The 14,258-nt window shown below is 41.3% G+C and overlaps 2 long non-coding RNA genes across 2 annotated transcripts; one reads left to right on the top strand and one right to left on the bottom strand.

The window, feature by feature from the left end:
* Nucleotides 1-1,070: 1,070 nt before the first annotated feature.
* On the bottom strand, nt 1,071-2,240 carry LOC116095415. Its single transcript, XR_004120588.1, has 2 exons — nt 2,058-2,240; nt 1,071-1,368 (listed from the first exon to the last, which is right to left on the bottom strand). It is a non-coding gene; the product is annotated as an uncharacterized LOC116095415 (long non-coding RNA).
* Nucleotides 2,241-3,157: 917 nt separating this feature from the next.
* Nucleotides 3,158-14,247, top strand: LOC116095414. Its single transcript, XR_004120587.1, has 2 exons — nt 3,158-3,318; nt 13,879-14,247. It is a non-coding gene; the product is annotated as an uncharacterized LOC116095414 (long non-coding RNA).
* The last annotated feature ends 11 nt before the right edge of the window (nt 14,248-14,258 follow it).

Here is a 14,258-nt window from a genome sequence, read left to right as displayed (position 1 = left end):
TTTCCTATCCTCCCCCGCAGGTCCATACTTAGATTGCCAGGCTGACCTGCTCCTAGTGTGTGCTCAATTCTTATGCAGTTGGGCAGAGCAAGCTTGAGCCCAGGAACCCAGGTTGCCACTTTCTTCACCAGGCTGTCCATCACTGAAAGTTGGTGTCCTTGAATCCAAATGTTCTTTCTCCAAGATGGGAAAGCTAAAGGCACAGCTCTGTCCAATAATAAGGCCACTTTTTCTCCCCTCGAGGAAGTGCTCATTTAACTGTGGAGAAAAATCAGCCAGGAGATGGAGTTCTGCACAGACTAGAAAATCACTGAGTTCTGCAGATTAGAAAATCACTGGGTGTTTTGCACCTCTTGCCCACCAGGTGGCTCTCATCCCTTGAAAGGCTCTTATTGGATGCTAGTGTGAAGTGACTACAAAATTTTCTTTCCATTTGCCACAGTGACTATTGCGTTACTTCATAACAAGGACAATCCCTTGTTTCCAAAAATATTGAATGTTGACTAGGATGGGGGTAGTCTTTTATATATGGAAATTCTGAAAGAAAAAAAAACTTTCAACTTTTGCTTTCAGTTGGTGGTTGTGCATATCTAAAGGGAAAATGACAGTCAGAAACCAATATGAGAAAGAAAGCAGCTGCTCTAATGAGTAGGGCAGGTTAATGTGAAGAGGGTGAGGAGGGGACCCTGGGGATTTCTGCACAGGGGCAGAGGCTATTGATGAGATGAGAGGGGAAGAATGACACTCAAGGACGCGTCAGAACCAGCTTCCATTTATGGGATGCTATAGCTTGCATACAGTGTTCTCCAAAGACCCTGTTCCCCTGGGTGCTGGTGCTGTGTAGTGTCGTGGGCTTTCAAAAGTGGCAGACTCTTAGGTCATGGGTGGAGAACATGCAGTTTATTCCATGGGCATTATGGGATGATGATTCTTATTCCCCTCCCCCTTTCTCCCTGTGGTCTTCTTCCCCCTGCTCTTTAGATCCCTTCCTCTCCCTCTTTCCTGCCCCCACCCCCACCCCACCTCTCATTATTCCTTAATGGCGATATGAGATCCAGCTCTGACACATGTTCCTGTCACCATGCTTATAGTTTTTCTTTCAAAGTACATTACAAATGCAGGAGATCTTTAAGTTGACCTTGGCATAATCATCTTGTCGTTCGGACCTGCAAAGTCTATCACCCAGTTCTATGTCCATCCTTTAATGGCTAATTTTCTTACATGTCAAAGAGTATCTAAATGGAAAATATACTGTCTCAGAACTTCTTCAGAGATGGGCTCCTTGAGGGACACAATGAAGGGACACTAGCCCACTCAAGCATGTGGCTCTGGCAGGTCTCGCCCTTCTTCTCCATTCCCTCCACCTTGCTAAAAAAAGAAAAAAAAACCTGTTAGATTACATTCCTAAAACTATCCCCACAAGGTTTATTTCCTTATTTGGCCAATTCCTCCTCCTTAGGCTGATTACCAAGGTCCAGCTATCAAAGTATTTAAGTCCAGAATCAAAAGCCTCCTTTGGCTCCTAACTAACATGTCCAATTAAAATTAAACACCTCATCCTAATACAGGGTTTCTACCTTTTTCTAAACCTCCCCCTTTTTTATCCCTCCTTTTTCCTATATCTTTCTCTATTCAGAGACAGTCCTTTGTCCCCCACCCCCACCCCCCGGGACAAATGCCCCACCTCCCTCTCTCTCTCTTGCTCCTTTTCTTTGTTCCTTTCCCCTTCTTCTTCCTCTGTCTCCTCTCTTTGTCCCTTATCCCGGCCCTCTGTCCTTCTCTGTGCTGAGAATACTTGTTTTGGAGGTGTTTGAGCTGACTTCGAGGTTCCCTACACAGAAGATGGACCCATGTGACTTAGATCGATCCCTGTGTCATTATTTATGAATCCAAATCTTTTCCTGTGGCTAGCCTGGGTTTTGCTGAGAGATACTTGATTCCCCTCTCACATCTATAAATTGTATACTCTCCTCTCCCCTCCTAGCTTCCTGTAACTTCTAAAAGCTCATTCAGTCATTCTTCCTCCTTTGTGGGAGAAGAGAAAACAGAGACGTCACCTTCTTTTTCTTTCTTTTTTCACTCCTCACATCCTGTGCCTAACAGTTTTTAACAGTCAAAAGGTGGAAGTTCCATACCCAGTGATGCTGGGTACCATTCAGAGCTTTCTATATACTCTCTGAGATGTGATAGGAAAGGAAAAGAGGCAGACTTCTGTCCAGGCTGTGGGGAGGGAAATAATGTCCTTATCCCACCTCTACCACTAACAAAAGCTGGAGTTCGGTGGCCAGGAGTTCTATGTTCCTTATGGTCTGAAGCATGCCACATGGACACAGGAAAGGAGATGAGGCGATTTGTTTTAGTCTCCCTCTATCCCCTGAAGCTGAGAATTGAATAGCAACTCCCACCTTCCCAGCTTTTATCCAGGATAGAATGTGTTTTACTAGAGATGGGTAGGCAGACTTTTCCTTATCCTTTGAATGCAGGGCCTTCATACTTTAACCACTAAAGTCTAGCCTTTTAAGATCCATTTCAAGGGTGGTGGTTTATTTGTCTTTTACTATCCTGGATGCTCAGTAGGGAAGCATTGGTTCTATGGGTCCCACATAACCTAGCCTATCCCATGCCAGGACTAAGTACTGCTCAGAGTAATTAGAGTGCAGAGGAAAGACTGAATGGTCCAGAGACATGGCTCAGGTCTTGGTTAGAATTTCTCTTTCTAAAGACACCAAATATTTGCCTAATTGAAATTTCATTGTACTCTGGAGATAGCATTGTTAGAATTAATGCACTTTGAAGATGGGACATCTTCCCAAATATGAATCACCCAAATATAAATCACGAAAACTAGGACTGTGGTGTGTCAGAAATGTCACAATCACCTCTCCCTGCCCTTCTAAGTGTATCTCATTCTATAAGCTAAAGCCAGTTCTCAAGGAGCTAAGTGACCCCAGTATCATAATTCAAGGTCATAATTCATCTTTCCTTGCAGGTGACAAAGTATCATTCCTTTAGAAAATATGAATATATGCATGATGGGATAGCAAATAACATTATTATGAAAATCAGAGTTCATTTCTCTTGAGGATGGACTATTGAGGACGATCAGTGCCTCTAACTGTGGCAAAATTGATTGTGAGAGATTCCTTCAACAGATTACTGAAGAGGTGCCTCCTGGCTCAGTGAAAGGTCAAGCTCCAACTGCTCACAGGGCAACCTGATATGCTCGTACCGGTGGCCACCTGATGGGGGCTGGCAGAGGGAATATAGATTCCTTGGGGAACATTAAAATGAAGTTCAGTGAAGTCAGAGGAGTTGGAGGTAATAACTGATATTCACATGGCATTTTGCAAATGGTTTCATACTTTGTTTTGTTTTGTTTTGTTTTGTTTTTCGAGACAGGGTTTCTCTGTATAGCCCTGGCTGTCCTGGAACTCACTCTGTAGACCAGGCTGGACTCGAACTCAGAAATTCCCCTGCCTCTGCCTCCCAAGTGCTGGGATTAAAGGCGTGCGCCACCACCACCCGGCTGGTTTCATACATTTTTATAGCTTTCTGTTTCCTTATTGTTTAGAAATCTGCAGGAAAATCTCAAAATATGAAGAGATTTGCCAGGGCCACAGAAAGGGGTGGGAAACCAGAAGGAGATTTAGGCACATAGCAGACTGAGGATCACTGGTTTTTCTCCATTTTACAAATGATGGAGATCGCTTGCTGAGATAGAATGCTGAAGCCAGTTGGGTCTGGTGAATTACATAATCCCTTCCCTCTAGTGCAGAGGTTCCCAACTTCCTAGTGATGTGACCCTTTAATACAGTTCCTCGTGTTGTGGTGAACTCCAACCATAAACAATTTCATTGTTACTTCAGAACTATAATTTTGCTACTGTTATGAATCATAATGTATATACCTGATATTCAATAGATGGGCTAGGACTCAGATTCATGCAATCCGCATTCCCCGGGGCCCAGAGCGCTTGGGCCCGGGGGATGCAGTACCAGTGCAGAGGAGATAGCTGCTGCTTTAGACCCAGTATGTTTCAGATAGCCTCAGATGTACCTCAACTATTGAGCTGCCAGATTTACCATCTCTCTTTTGCAATGACTGTAAAAGTCTGATGCCATTTTTAAGAAATACATTTAGATCTTATACTTCATGTGTCGTCTCTGCCGTCATTTCTTCGCCTACGCCTTGTCGACCTGACTAGGACCTCCGTTTCTCCCGCGGGTTGAGGGAGGCCCAGATCAGCCGGCCTGCAGCAAATAGTATTTCTCATATGTGACCCCCAAAGGGGTCATGACCCACAAGTGGAGATAACTCTAGTGTTTGATAGTTGCCTTTTAATAAACAGTACAGATTAAAGGTAATTTCTATATAAATATTAAACATGCTGCAAATAGAGACTTTTTCAAGGCTTATAAAACCCCAAGGGCCCTCTGTCTCCATGACAATAGATCTGGACCCAAAACAACTTTCCCCTGAAACATTTATGATGTTCGTGTCATGTGAATGGAGAGAATTAAAGTTGCCATTATAACAAATGATGAGAGAATAATGTTATGAATACCAAGAAACTAAGACTGGGTTACAGACTAAGTGATGACAAGATGATCTGGTAACATCTTTTGGGGAAGAACAAATGTTTGGAAAAAAAGGAGAGTCGTGGGCCGTAAGACGGACAATCCATAAAAAACACACTGGTGTTTTAGCTATTGATAGCATCTCCTGTGCTCTGCTTTGGGAAGTCTGAGACCCACAAAGATTCTGTAAGTGCAGCCAGCATATCAAGAACATAGTACAACATTCAGCACAAGACTAACTTAATAATTTACTTAATAAATGATATTTCCTATAAGCGATCTCCTGGACTTTAATTACATACATACAAAAGGATAAATATTTGAGATATATGAACTTCTAGATCTTGAGTTAAATATAAAGAAAATCTGATAGTCCAACATGAACCTCTTCTGAGAATTATATTGGGGTTTTCAAACTCCAGGCAACATTAACGTCATGGGACTCTGATTCCTGGAGTATACTTTGTCCATCACTATTCTGCTTACGTTATTTTTGCAACGTAGGGACCAACTTAAAAATACGAGTATGATCATATTTATGTAAAGAAAGGAAAGACAGAGGCTGGCGAGATGGCTCAGCGGGTAAGAGCACTGACTGCTCTTTCAAAGGTCCTGAGTTCGGATCCCAGTAACCACATGATGGCTCACAACCACCCGTAATGAGATCTGACACCCTCTTCTGTTGTGTCTGAAGACAGCAATAGTGAATTATACTGGAGCGAGCAGGGCAGGAGCGAGTGGGGCCAGCAGAGGTCCTGAGTTCAATTCCAAGCAGCCACATACATGATGGCTCACAGCCATCTGTACAGCTACAGTGTACTCATACACATAAAATAAATAAAATAAATCTTTTTTTAAAAAAGGAAAGACAGAGAAGTTTAACTTTTAAAATGGAATAATAAAACATTAGCATTGTTATTTGATTTGGGTATCATCTATGAAAAAGAACAGAGAGTTGACAAAGCATACAGAACTGATTTCTGGAAATGGCAAAGATCCCAATGATCAACAATGGAGGATACCATACCATTTCATCCGGGCTTGCTAAAGACCACACTGGTGAAGAAAACTTCATGGCCCAGCTGCAGGAAATGAGATTTGAGACCCATGTTCCATACATTTTGGCATGTTCTGACTGAGCTGCTCTTGTTTTCTTTAGTATATTCTTCAACCACCAATACGCACAAGTTGCAGATGCTCATTTTCTAGTTGAGAGAGTCTGGGGTTTACTCAGGAATGCACTTGATCACATTAACATGTTCTTTTGAAAATTTACAAAAAGGATGTTCTATGTAAGGATGCTTGATGGAAGGAGAGCCAGTAACATTTTCCCATTCACTAGACGTACCTGCTCAGAAATGGATCACAAGTCCTCTCTTTATTTCTTTTCCATTTTTCCTTTTCTTTATTGGACATTTTCTTTATTTACATTCCAAATGTTTTCCCCTTTCCATGTCTCGCCTTTGGAGAACCCCTATCCCATCCTACCTCCCCCTGCCTCTATAAGGATGCTCCCCAATTCATCTACATACTCCCATCTTCCTGTCCTGGTATTCTCCTACACTGGGGCATCGAACATCCTTAGGCCTAAGGGCCTCTCCTCCCACTGATGCCCAACAAGGCCGTCCTCTGCCACATATGGGGCCAACGCCATGGATTCCTCCATGTGTATTCTTTGGTTGATGGTCCAGTTCCCTGGAACTCTGGGGGGGTCGGGCCTGTTGACACTGTTGCTCCCTCCATGGGGCTGCAAACCCCCTCAGCTCCTTCAGTCCCTTCTCCAACTCCTCTATCGGGGACCCTGAACTCAGTCCAATGGTCAGCTGTGAGCTTCTGCTTCTGTATTTGTCAGGCTCTGGCAGAGCCTCTCAGGAGACAGCCATATCATGCTTCTATCAGCAAGCACTTCCCAGCATCCACAATAGCTTCCAGGTTTGGTGGCTGTATAAGGGATGGATCCCCAGGTGGGGCAATCTCTGAATGGCCTTCCCTTCAGACTCTGCTCCATACTTGGTCTCCATATTTCCTCCTGTGAGTATTTTGTTCATCCTTCTAAGAAGCACAGAAGCAGCCATATTTTGGTCTTCCTTCTTCTTAGGCTTCATATGGTCTGTAAATTGAATCTTGGGTATTCTGAACTTTTGGGCTAATACCCACTTATCAGCGAGTACATACTGTGTGTGTTCTTTTGTGACTGAGTTACCTCACTCAGGATGATATTTTCAAGTTCCATCCATTTGCCTGCAAATTTCATGGAGTCATTGCTTTTAATAGCCAAGAAGCATTCCATTGTATAAATGTACCACATTTTCTGTATCCATTCATATGTTGAGGGATATCTGAGTTATTTCTAGCTTCTGACTATTATAAATATGGCTGCTGTGAACATAGTGGAACATGTGTCCTTATTATATGTTGGAGCATCGTCAGGGTATATGCCCAGGAGTGGTATAGCTGGGTCCTCAGATAGTATGTATATTCAATTTTCTGAGGAACTGCCAGACTGAGTTCCAGAGTGGTTGTACCAGCTTGCAATCCCACCAGCAATGGAGGAGTGTTCTTTTTTCTACATCCTCGCCAGCATCTGCTGTCACCTGAGTTTTTGATCTTAGCCATTCAGAGTGGTGTGAGGTGGAATCTCAGTCTTTTTGATTTCCCTGATGACTAAGGATGTTGAACATTTCTTTAAGTCCTTCTAAGCCATTCAAGTTTCCTTGGTTGAGAATTCTCTGTTTAGCTCTGTTCCCCATTTTTTAATAGGGTTATTTGTGTCTCTGGAGTCTAACTTCTTGAGTTCTTTGTATATATTGGATATTAGCCCTCTAATGAATGTGAGATTGGTAAAAATCTTTTCCCAATCTGTTGGTTGCATTTTTGTCCTATTGACAGTGTCATTTGCCTTACAGAAGCTTTGCAATTTTATGAGGTCCCATTTGTTGATTGTTGACCTTAGAGCATAAGCCATTGGTATTCTCTGTTCATGAATGTTTCCCTGTGCCCATGTGTTCAAGACTTTCCCCCACTTTCTCTTCTATTAGATGCAGTGTATCTGGTTTGTTGTTGTTGTTGTTGTTTGTTTGTTTTTTAGTTTTGTTTTGGTTTGTTTTTTCGAGGCAGGGTTTCTCTGTAGTCCTGGCTGTCCTGGAACTCACTCTGTAGACCAGGCTGACCTTGAACTCAGAAATCTGCCTGCCTCTGTCTCCCAAGTGCTGGGATTAGAGGCGTGTGCCACCACTGCCTGGCAGTATATCTGTTTTATGTGGAGGTCCTTGATCCACTTGGACTTGAGCTTTGTACAAGGAGATAAGAATGGATCAATTTGCATTCATCTATATGTTGACCACCAGTTGAACCAGCACCATTTGTTGAAAATGCTGTCTTTTTTCCACTGGATGGTTTTAGCTCCTTTGTCAAAGATCAAGTGACCATAGTTGTGTGGGTTCATTTATGGGTCTTCAATTCTATTCCATTGATCTACATGCCTGTTACCTTACCAATACTATGCAGTTTTTAACACTATTGCTCTGTAGTACAGCTTGAGGTCAAGGATGGTGATTCCCCCAGAAGTTCTCTTATTGTTGAGAATACTTTTTGCTATCCTGGTGGTTTTGTTGTTGTTGATGTTGTTTTGTTTTGTTTGTTATTCCAAATGAATTTGTAAATTGATCTTTCTAACTATGAAGAATTGAGTTGGAATTTTAATGGGGCCCACATTGAATCTGTAGATTGTAGTTGGCAAGATGGCCATTTTTACTATATTAATCCTACCAATTCATGAGCATGGGAGATCTTTCCATCTTCTGAGGTCTTCTTCAATTTCTTTTTTTAGAGACTTGAAGTTCTTGTCATATAAATCCTTCACTTCTTTGGTTAGAGTCATACCAAGATATTTTATATTATTTGCGACTATTGTGAAGGGTGTAGTTTCTCTAATTTCTTTCTCAGCCTGCTTATCCTTTAGTATAGGAAGGCTACTGATTTGTTAGAGTTAATTTTATATCCGGCCACTTTGCTGAAGTTGTTTATCAGCTGTAGGAGCTCTGTGATAAAGTTTTGAGGGGTCACTTAAGAATACTATCATATCATCAGTAAATAGTGATATTTTGACTTCTTCCTTTCCAATTTGTATCCCTTTGAACTCCTTTTGTTGTCTTCAAAGGACTTCAAGTACTATATTGAATTGTTAGAAAGAGAGTGGGCAGCCTTGTCTAGTCCCTTATTTTAGTGGGATTGCTTCAATTTTTCTCCATTTAGTTTTATTTTGGCTACTAGTTTGATGTGTATTGCTTTTACAATGTTTAGGTACAGTGACCTTAGGCTAGGCGGTCCAGGTTATATAAGATGCTAGCTAAGCATGAGCAATCCAGAGAGTGAGTCAGCAAGTATTATTTCCCTATGGTTCCTACCTCCAGGTTTCTGCTTTAAATTCTCTTCCTGATGTTCTTCAATGATAGATTGTAATCTGGATGTAAAAGCTAAATAAACCTCTATTCTCCCCCAAGTTGCTTTTTGTTTTGTTTTGTATGTTTGTTTGTTTTTCAAGACAGGGTTTCTTTGTATAGCCCTGGCTATCCTGGAACTCACTCTGTAGACCAGAATAGCCTGGAACTCAGAATTCCGTCTGCCTCTGTCTCCCAAGTGCTGGGATTAAAGACGTGTGCCACCACCACCCAGCTGTTTCCTGTATACAGCAAAATGCTGTATACATGTTTAGGTCATTTTTATGAATCCGGTCTCTTAATCTATGTCTTTTTTATTGGGGAATTGAGTCCATTGATATTAAGAGTTATTAAGGAATAGTGATTGTTGCTTCCTGTTATTTTAAATATTATTTTTATGTTTGTGTGGTTATCTTCCTTTGGGTTTGTTGAAAGTTTCCATCCTTGTGTTGGCGGCATTTTCCATCTTTTTTTGTTTGTTTGTTTTGTTTTGTTTTGTTTTGTTTTGTTTGAGACAGGGTTTCTCCGTGAAGCCCTGTCTATCCTGGAACTTACTCTGTAGACCAGGCTGGCTTCGAACTCAGAAATCCACCTGCCTCTGCCTCCCAAGTGCTGGGATTAAAGGCACAGTGGTCATGGCAGGAAGCACAGGAATCTTTTATTCATCAGATTAAGCAAAGAAAGCAAACAGGAAAGAGGTAGAGATTTTTTTCTCAAAGCTTGCTCTGTGTGATGAATTTTCTCCAGCAAGACTGCAGCTCCTAAACCTCCCCAAACAGAGCAACCAACTGGGACCAATCATTCAAATATGAGAACCTATGGGGGACATTTCTCATTCAAACCACAACATTTCCAGAAATCAGCTGCTGCTAGTGGTGGTGGTTCTTTTTCTTCCTCTTCCTCCTCTTCCTCCTTCCCCTTCCTCCTCCTCCTCCTCCTCTTCCTTCTTCTTCTTTTTTCATTTATTTTTAGTAGGTTAGTGGAGGATAAGGTGATGCATCTTCAAATTGTTTACTTGAAAAGAAGAAAATCTAGCATGCTCATACAGAGCTACCTTGAGAAAAAAAAAAGATAATAACCAGGACACATGTTAACAGTGGAAAGATTAAATAGCCAAAGTAATTGTAGTGTTATAAGTGAGAATGGTCCATAGAGGCTTCTGTATTTGAATGTTTTGTCTCCAGTTCATAGAACTGTTTGGGCAGAATAAGAAGTTATGGTTTTGTTGGAGGAAGTGTGTCATGGTAGAGTAGTTTCTGAGGTTTCAAAAGACTTGGGCCGTTTAAAATTGACTCTACCTCCACCTTGTGGAACAAGAGATGAGCTCTGAGCTGTTGCTGTCTCCATCCCTCTGTTCTGCCATAATTCTCTGAAATTGTTAGTTAAACACTTTCTATTATAAACTGCCTTGTTTATGGCATTTTACCATAGCAACGGACAAGTAACTAAGACAGTTATGAAGAAAATACTTTTAAAATGATACATTATCAGTAGTAATTAAGTTTGGAATTAAGGATATCCTGTCATTGATAATAAGGATGAGAAAATTAAGAAAACAACATGAGAAAGACCTGATAATTCTTAAAGTCAGCAAGTAAGAGATGAGAGAAATAGTTTCTACATGCTCAATATTCTGGCACTAAGGGAAAATTTGAAAATTGACCAGAGATTTGTTAAGTGTAAAATTAACGAAGAGCATTTCACAGGAACATGGCTATTAAATGAATAAAGGGCTTTTGTACACCCAGGAGGTTGTCTTAGTTAGAGGTTCCACTTCTATGAAGATACACCATGACCAAGGCAACACTTTTATTTTTTTATTGTATATTTTTTTATTTACATTTTAAACATTTTCTCCTTTCCTGGTCTCTCCTTCAGAAACCCCCTATCCCATCCCCCCTCCCCCACCTTTATGAGGGTGCCCCCCACCCACTCGAGCCCTGGCACCCCTACACTGGGCAATCAAACACCCTCAGGCCCAAGGTGATGTTCTCACTGATGTTCAACAAGACCATCCTTTGCCACGTATGTGGCCAGTGCCATGGGTTGCTCCATGTATATTCTTTGGTTGGTGGTTTAGTCCCCTGGAGCTTGGGGGTGTCTGGCCTGTTGACACTGTTGGTCCCTCCATGGGGCTGCAAACCCCCTCAGCTCTTTCAGTCCCTTCCCCAAGTCCTCTGTCGGGGACCCCAAGCTCAGTCCAATGGTGGGCTGTGAGCTTTTGCTTCTTATTTGTCAGGCTCTGGCAGAGCCTCTCAGGAGACAGCCAGATCAGGCTTCCATCAGCAAGCATTTCCAGGCATCCACAATAGCATCCGGCTTTGGTGGCTGTATAAGGGATGGATCCCCAGGTAGGGCAGTCTCTGGATGGCCTTTCCTTCAGTCTCTGCTCCACACTTTGTCTAAATTTTTCTTCCTGGAAGTATTTTGTTCACCCTTCTAAAAATGGACTACACCTCTGAAACTGTAAGCCAGCCTCAATTAGCTGTTTGCCTTTAATTTTGGTCTTCCTTCTTCTTAGGCTTCATATGGTCTGTGAATTGAATCTTGAGTATTCTGAATTTTTGAGCTAATATCCACTTATCAGTGAGTACATATGGTGTTTGTTCCTTTGTGACTGAGTCACCTCATTCAGGATATTCCCAAGTTCCATCCATTTGACTGCGAATTTCATGAAGTGATCATTCTTAATGGCTGAGTAGTATTTCATTGTGTAAATGTACCACATTTTCTGTATCCATTCCTCTGTTGAGGGACATCTGGGTTGTTTCCAGCTTCTGGATATTCTAAATATGGCTGCTATGAACATAGTGGAGCATGTGACTTACTACATGTTGGAGCATCTTCTGGGCCAAGGCAACTCTTAGAAAGGCAAACATTTAATTGAGGCTGGCTTATAGTTTCAGAGGTTAAGTCCATTTTTTTTTTCATAGAAGGAATCATGGCCGAATGCAGGCAAACATGGTGTTGGAGAAGGAGCTGATAGTTTTGCATCTTGATTGAAAGGCAGTCAGGAGAGACTGGCATCCTCAGGCAGTTAGGAGGAAGCTCTCCTCTAAATGGGTAGAGCCTGAGCATAGGAGGAGACCTCCAAAGCCAACCCTCACAGTGACACACTTCCTCTAACAAGGCCATACCTCCAAATAGTACCATTCCCTACAGGACAAGCATATTCAAACCATTGCAGAGGTATAAAGGTATAATTTGTAAACCTTTGTGATGAAAGTAGTTAATGTCAAATGAAAACCGAAGGGAATCAAAAATAGGGAACAATCTAAAAATACAATTTCATTCACTAGTATTTTAAGAATTATTAAATAATATTTGATGATTAAAAAATTATTTGAATGTTTTAGCCTATTATATAAGGCAGATAAAATGATGCTTTTATAAAGTTTGCACACCATGAACCATTCTTTACAATTGATCCTAAAAAGTATCATAAAAGAGTTAAAAATCATGGGGTGTGGGGACCATTGTTCCTCATTTTACTTCCCTACCCTGCAGTGTGAGGGTCCCACGATTTAGCTCTGGATATTTTCATCTCTACTGGATTACTGTAAGACTTCATTCATCCTTGGGCCTTTGATAACTAGCTGCTGTCTAGTTCCTAATGTAGAACCTCTAATCACAGCTTTCTGTATAGCCCAGAATCATGTTTCCAGGTGTCAAGATCAAACCTCAGAGTCCTCCAGTTTCTTGGTATGAAGACACTTTCCTTCTGCCAACGGTGTTAGGATATAATGTAATTAAAATTGATTATCTGATCCTCCAGGGACAATGTATACCTCTAACACCAGTGTTAAGGAGGCTAGTCTCCATCACACATTGAGACTCTCTTCCAATCAGAACTGTTAGTAACTTTATGCTTCCTACTGAAAAATGAAAATATCTGTGAGAAAAACGAAGTCCAACTGTTTAAATCATGTTCTATTTTATTTTGAAAACTATCACGATCAGGTATTTCTTTTTGTTTGTTTGTTTTGTTTTGTTTTTCAAGACAGGGTTTCTCTGTGTCAACCTCGGTGTCCTGGTGTCCTGGAACTCACTCTGTAGGCCAAGCCGGTCCTAGATTCAGAGAGGCCTGCCTGCCTTTGCCTCCTGAGTGCTGAGACTAAAGGCATGTGCCACCACCCCTGGACCTTAGGTGTTACTTGTAGCTTGAATAAACTGGACATCCATTCTTCATTTGAGATTACAAACTCAGCCTTGACATTGACTTGAGAATAAACACGTGAAATGTCTAAAGGTGAAACTTTAAATAATAGAAATATTAATTAAAAAATATGAAATACTTCTTGTTAAAAGTAAAATGTGGAGGTGAACATGATCTCATGTGCTATAATACTAAGATATAATAAATGAAATTTATAAAAATGTATTGGAATTGATATAATAAAGCACATAAGTAAATGCTGTGCCAAGTGGGTTGATAAACACATGACCACCAAATACTGGGACAGACTGGATTCATTTCATGGTGAAAACAGAAAAAAATAATCTTTTAAAATAATTAAATATTATTGGCTGGAGAGATGGCTAAGAGGTTAACACTGGGAGCTCTTCCAGAAAACCCAGGGTTCAGTTCCAGGCATCCACAGGAGAGATCACAGGCATCCACAGGAGAGATCACACCTGACTGTTACTCCAGTTCTGTCATCCTCACATAGCCATACATGCAGACAAAACACCAATGAACATAAAAATAAATATAAAATAGAACATTGGAATATGAGGAGCATATTGTTCATGTCTGGTTTCTCATTTATTAACCTTGCTAGCGTAGTAGGAAAAGAACTGATGTCTTGAGTTTTGCTCTGGTACCTTCTCAGGAAGTGATCTTGTTCTTTCTTTTCCTACAGGTAGAAAGTAATCCCTTGGAAGTGCCTCTTCATAGCCAGGCCACACGTCAGAACCACTCAGGGAATGCTTTCCCCAACTCCTGAACCAAGCAGCCTCCCAGAACTTAGCTCCTGGGAAGAAATTCTCAAGACCAGTCTCGTTTTAACAAAGCTCTGGTATCAAACAGGCAGGAGATATGCTAAGGACATCTGGGGGTGGGGAGGTGGGGGGTGGGGATGAGGACCACAATGTTGTTCTACTAGTTTGGGGAAAAGAATGTTGTTCTACTAGATTTCCGGGAATCCTGCAATTGGCCAGAAACACAGGAAGAAAGAAGGAGAAATAAAGGAAGATTTAATCACCCATAGTTAAGTAAATTTCAGTGTATACATTTTTGGGT

The sequence above is a fragment of the Mastomys coucha genome, unplaced genomic scaffold, assembly GCF_008632895.1.
Source record: "Mastomys coucha isolate ucsf_1 unplaced genomic scaffold, UCSF_Mcou_1 pScaffold18, whole genome shotgun sequence".
Classification (NCBI taxonomy): domain Eukaryota; kingdom Metazoa; phylum Chordata; class Mammalia; order Rodentia; family Muridae; genus Mastomys; species Mastomys coucha.
This window is presented reverse-complemented; position numbering and strand designations above follow the sequence as displayed.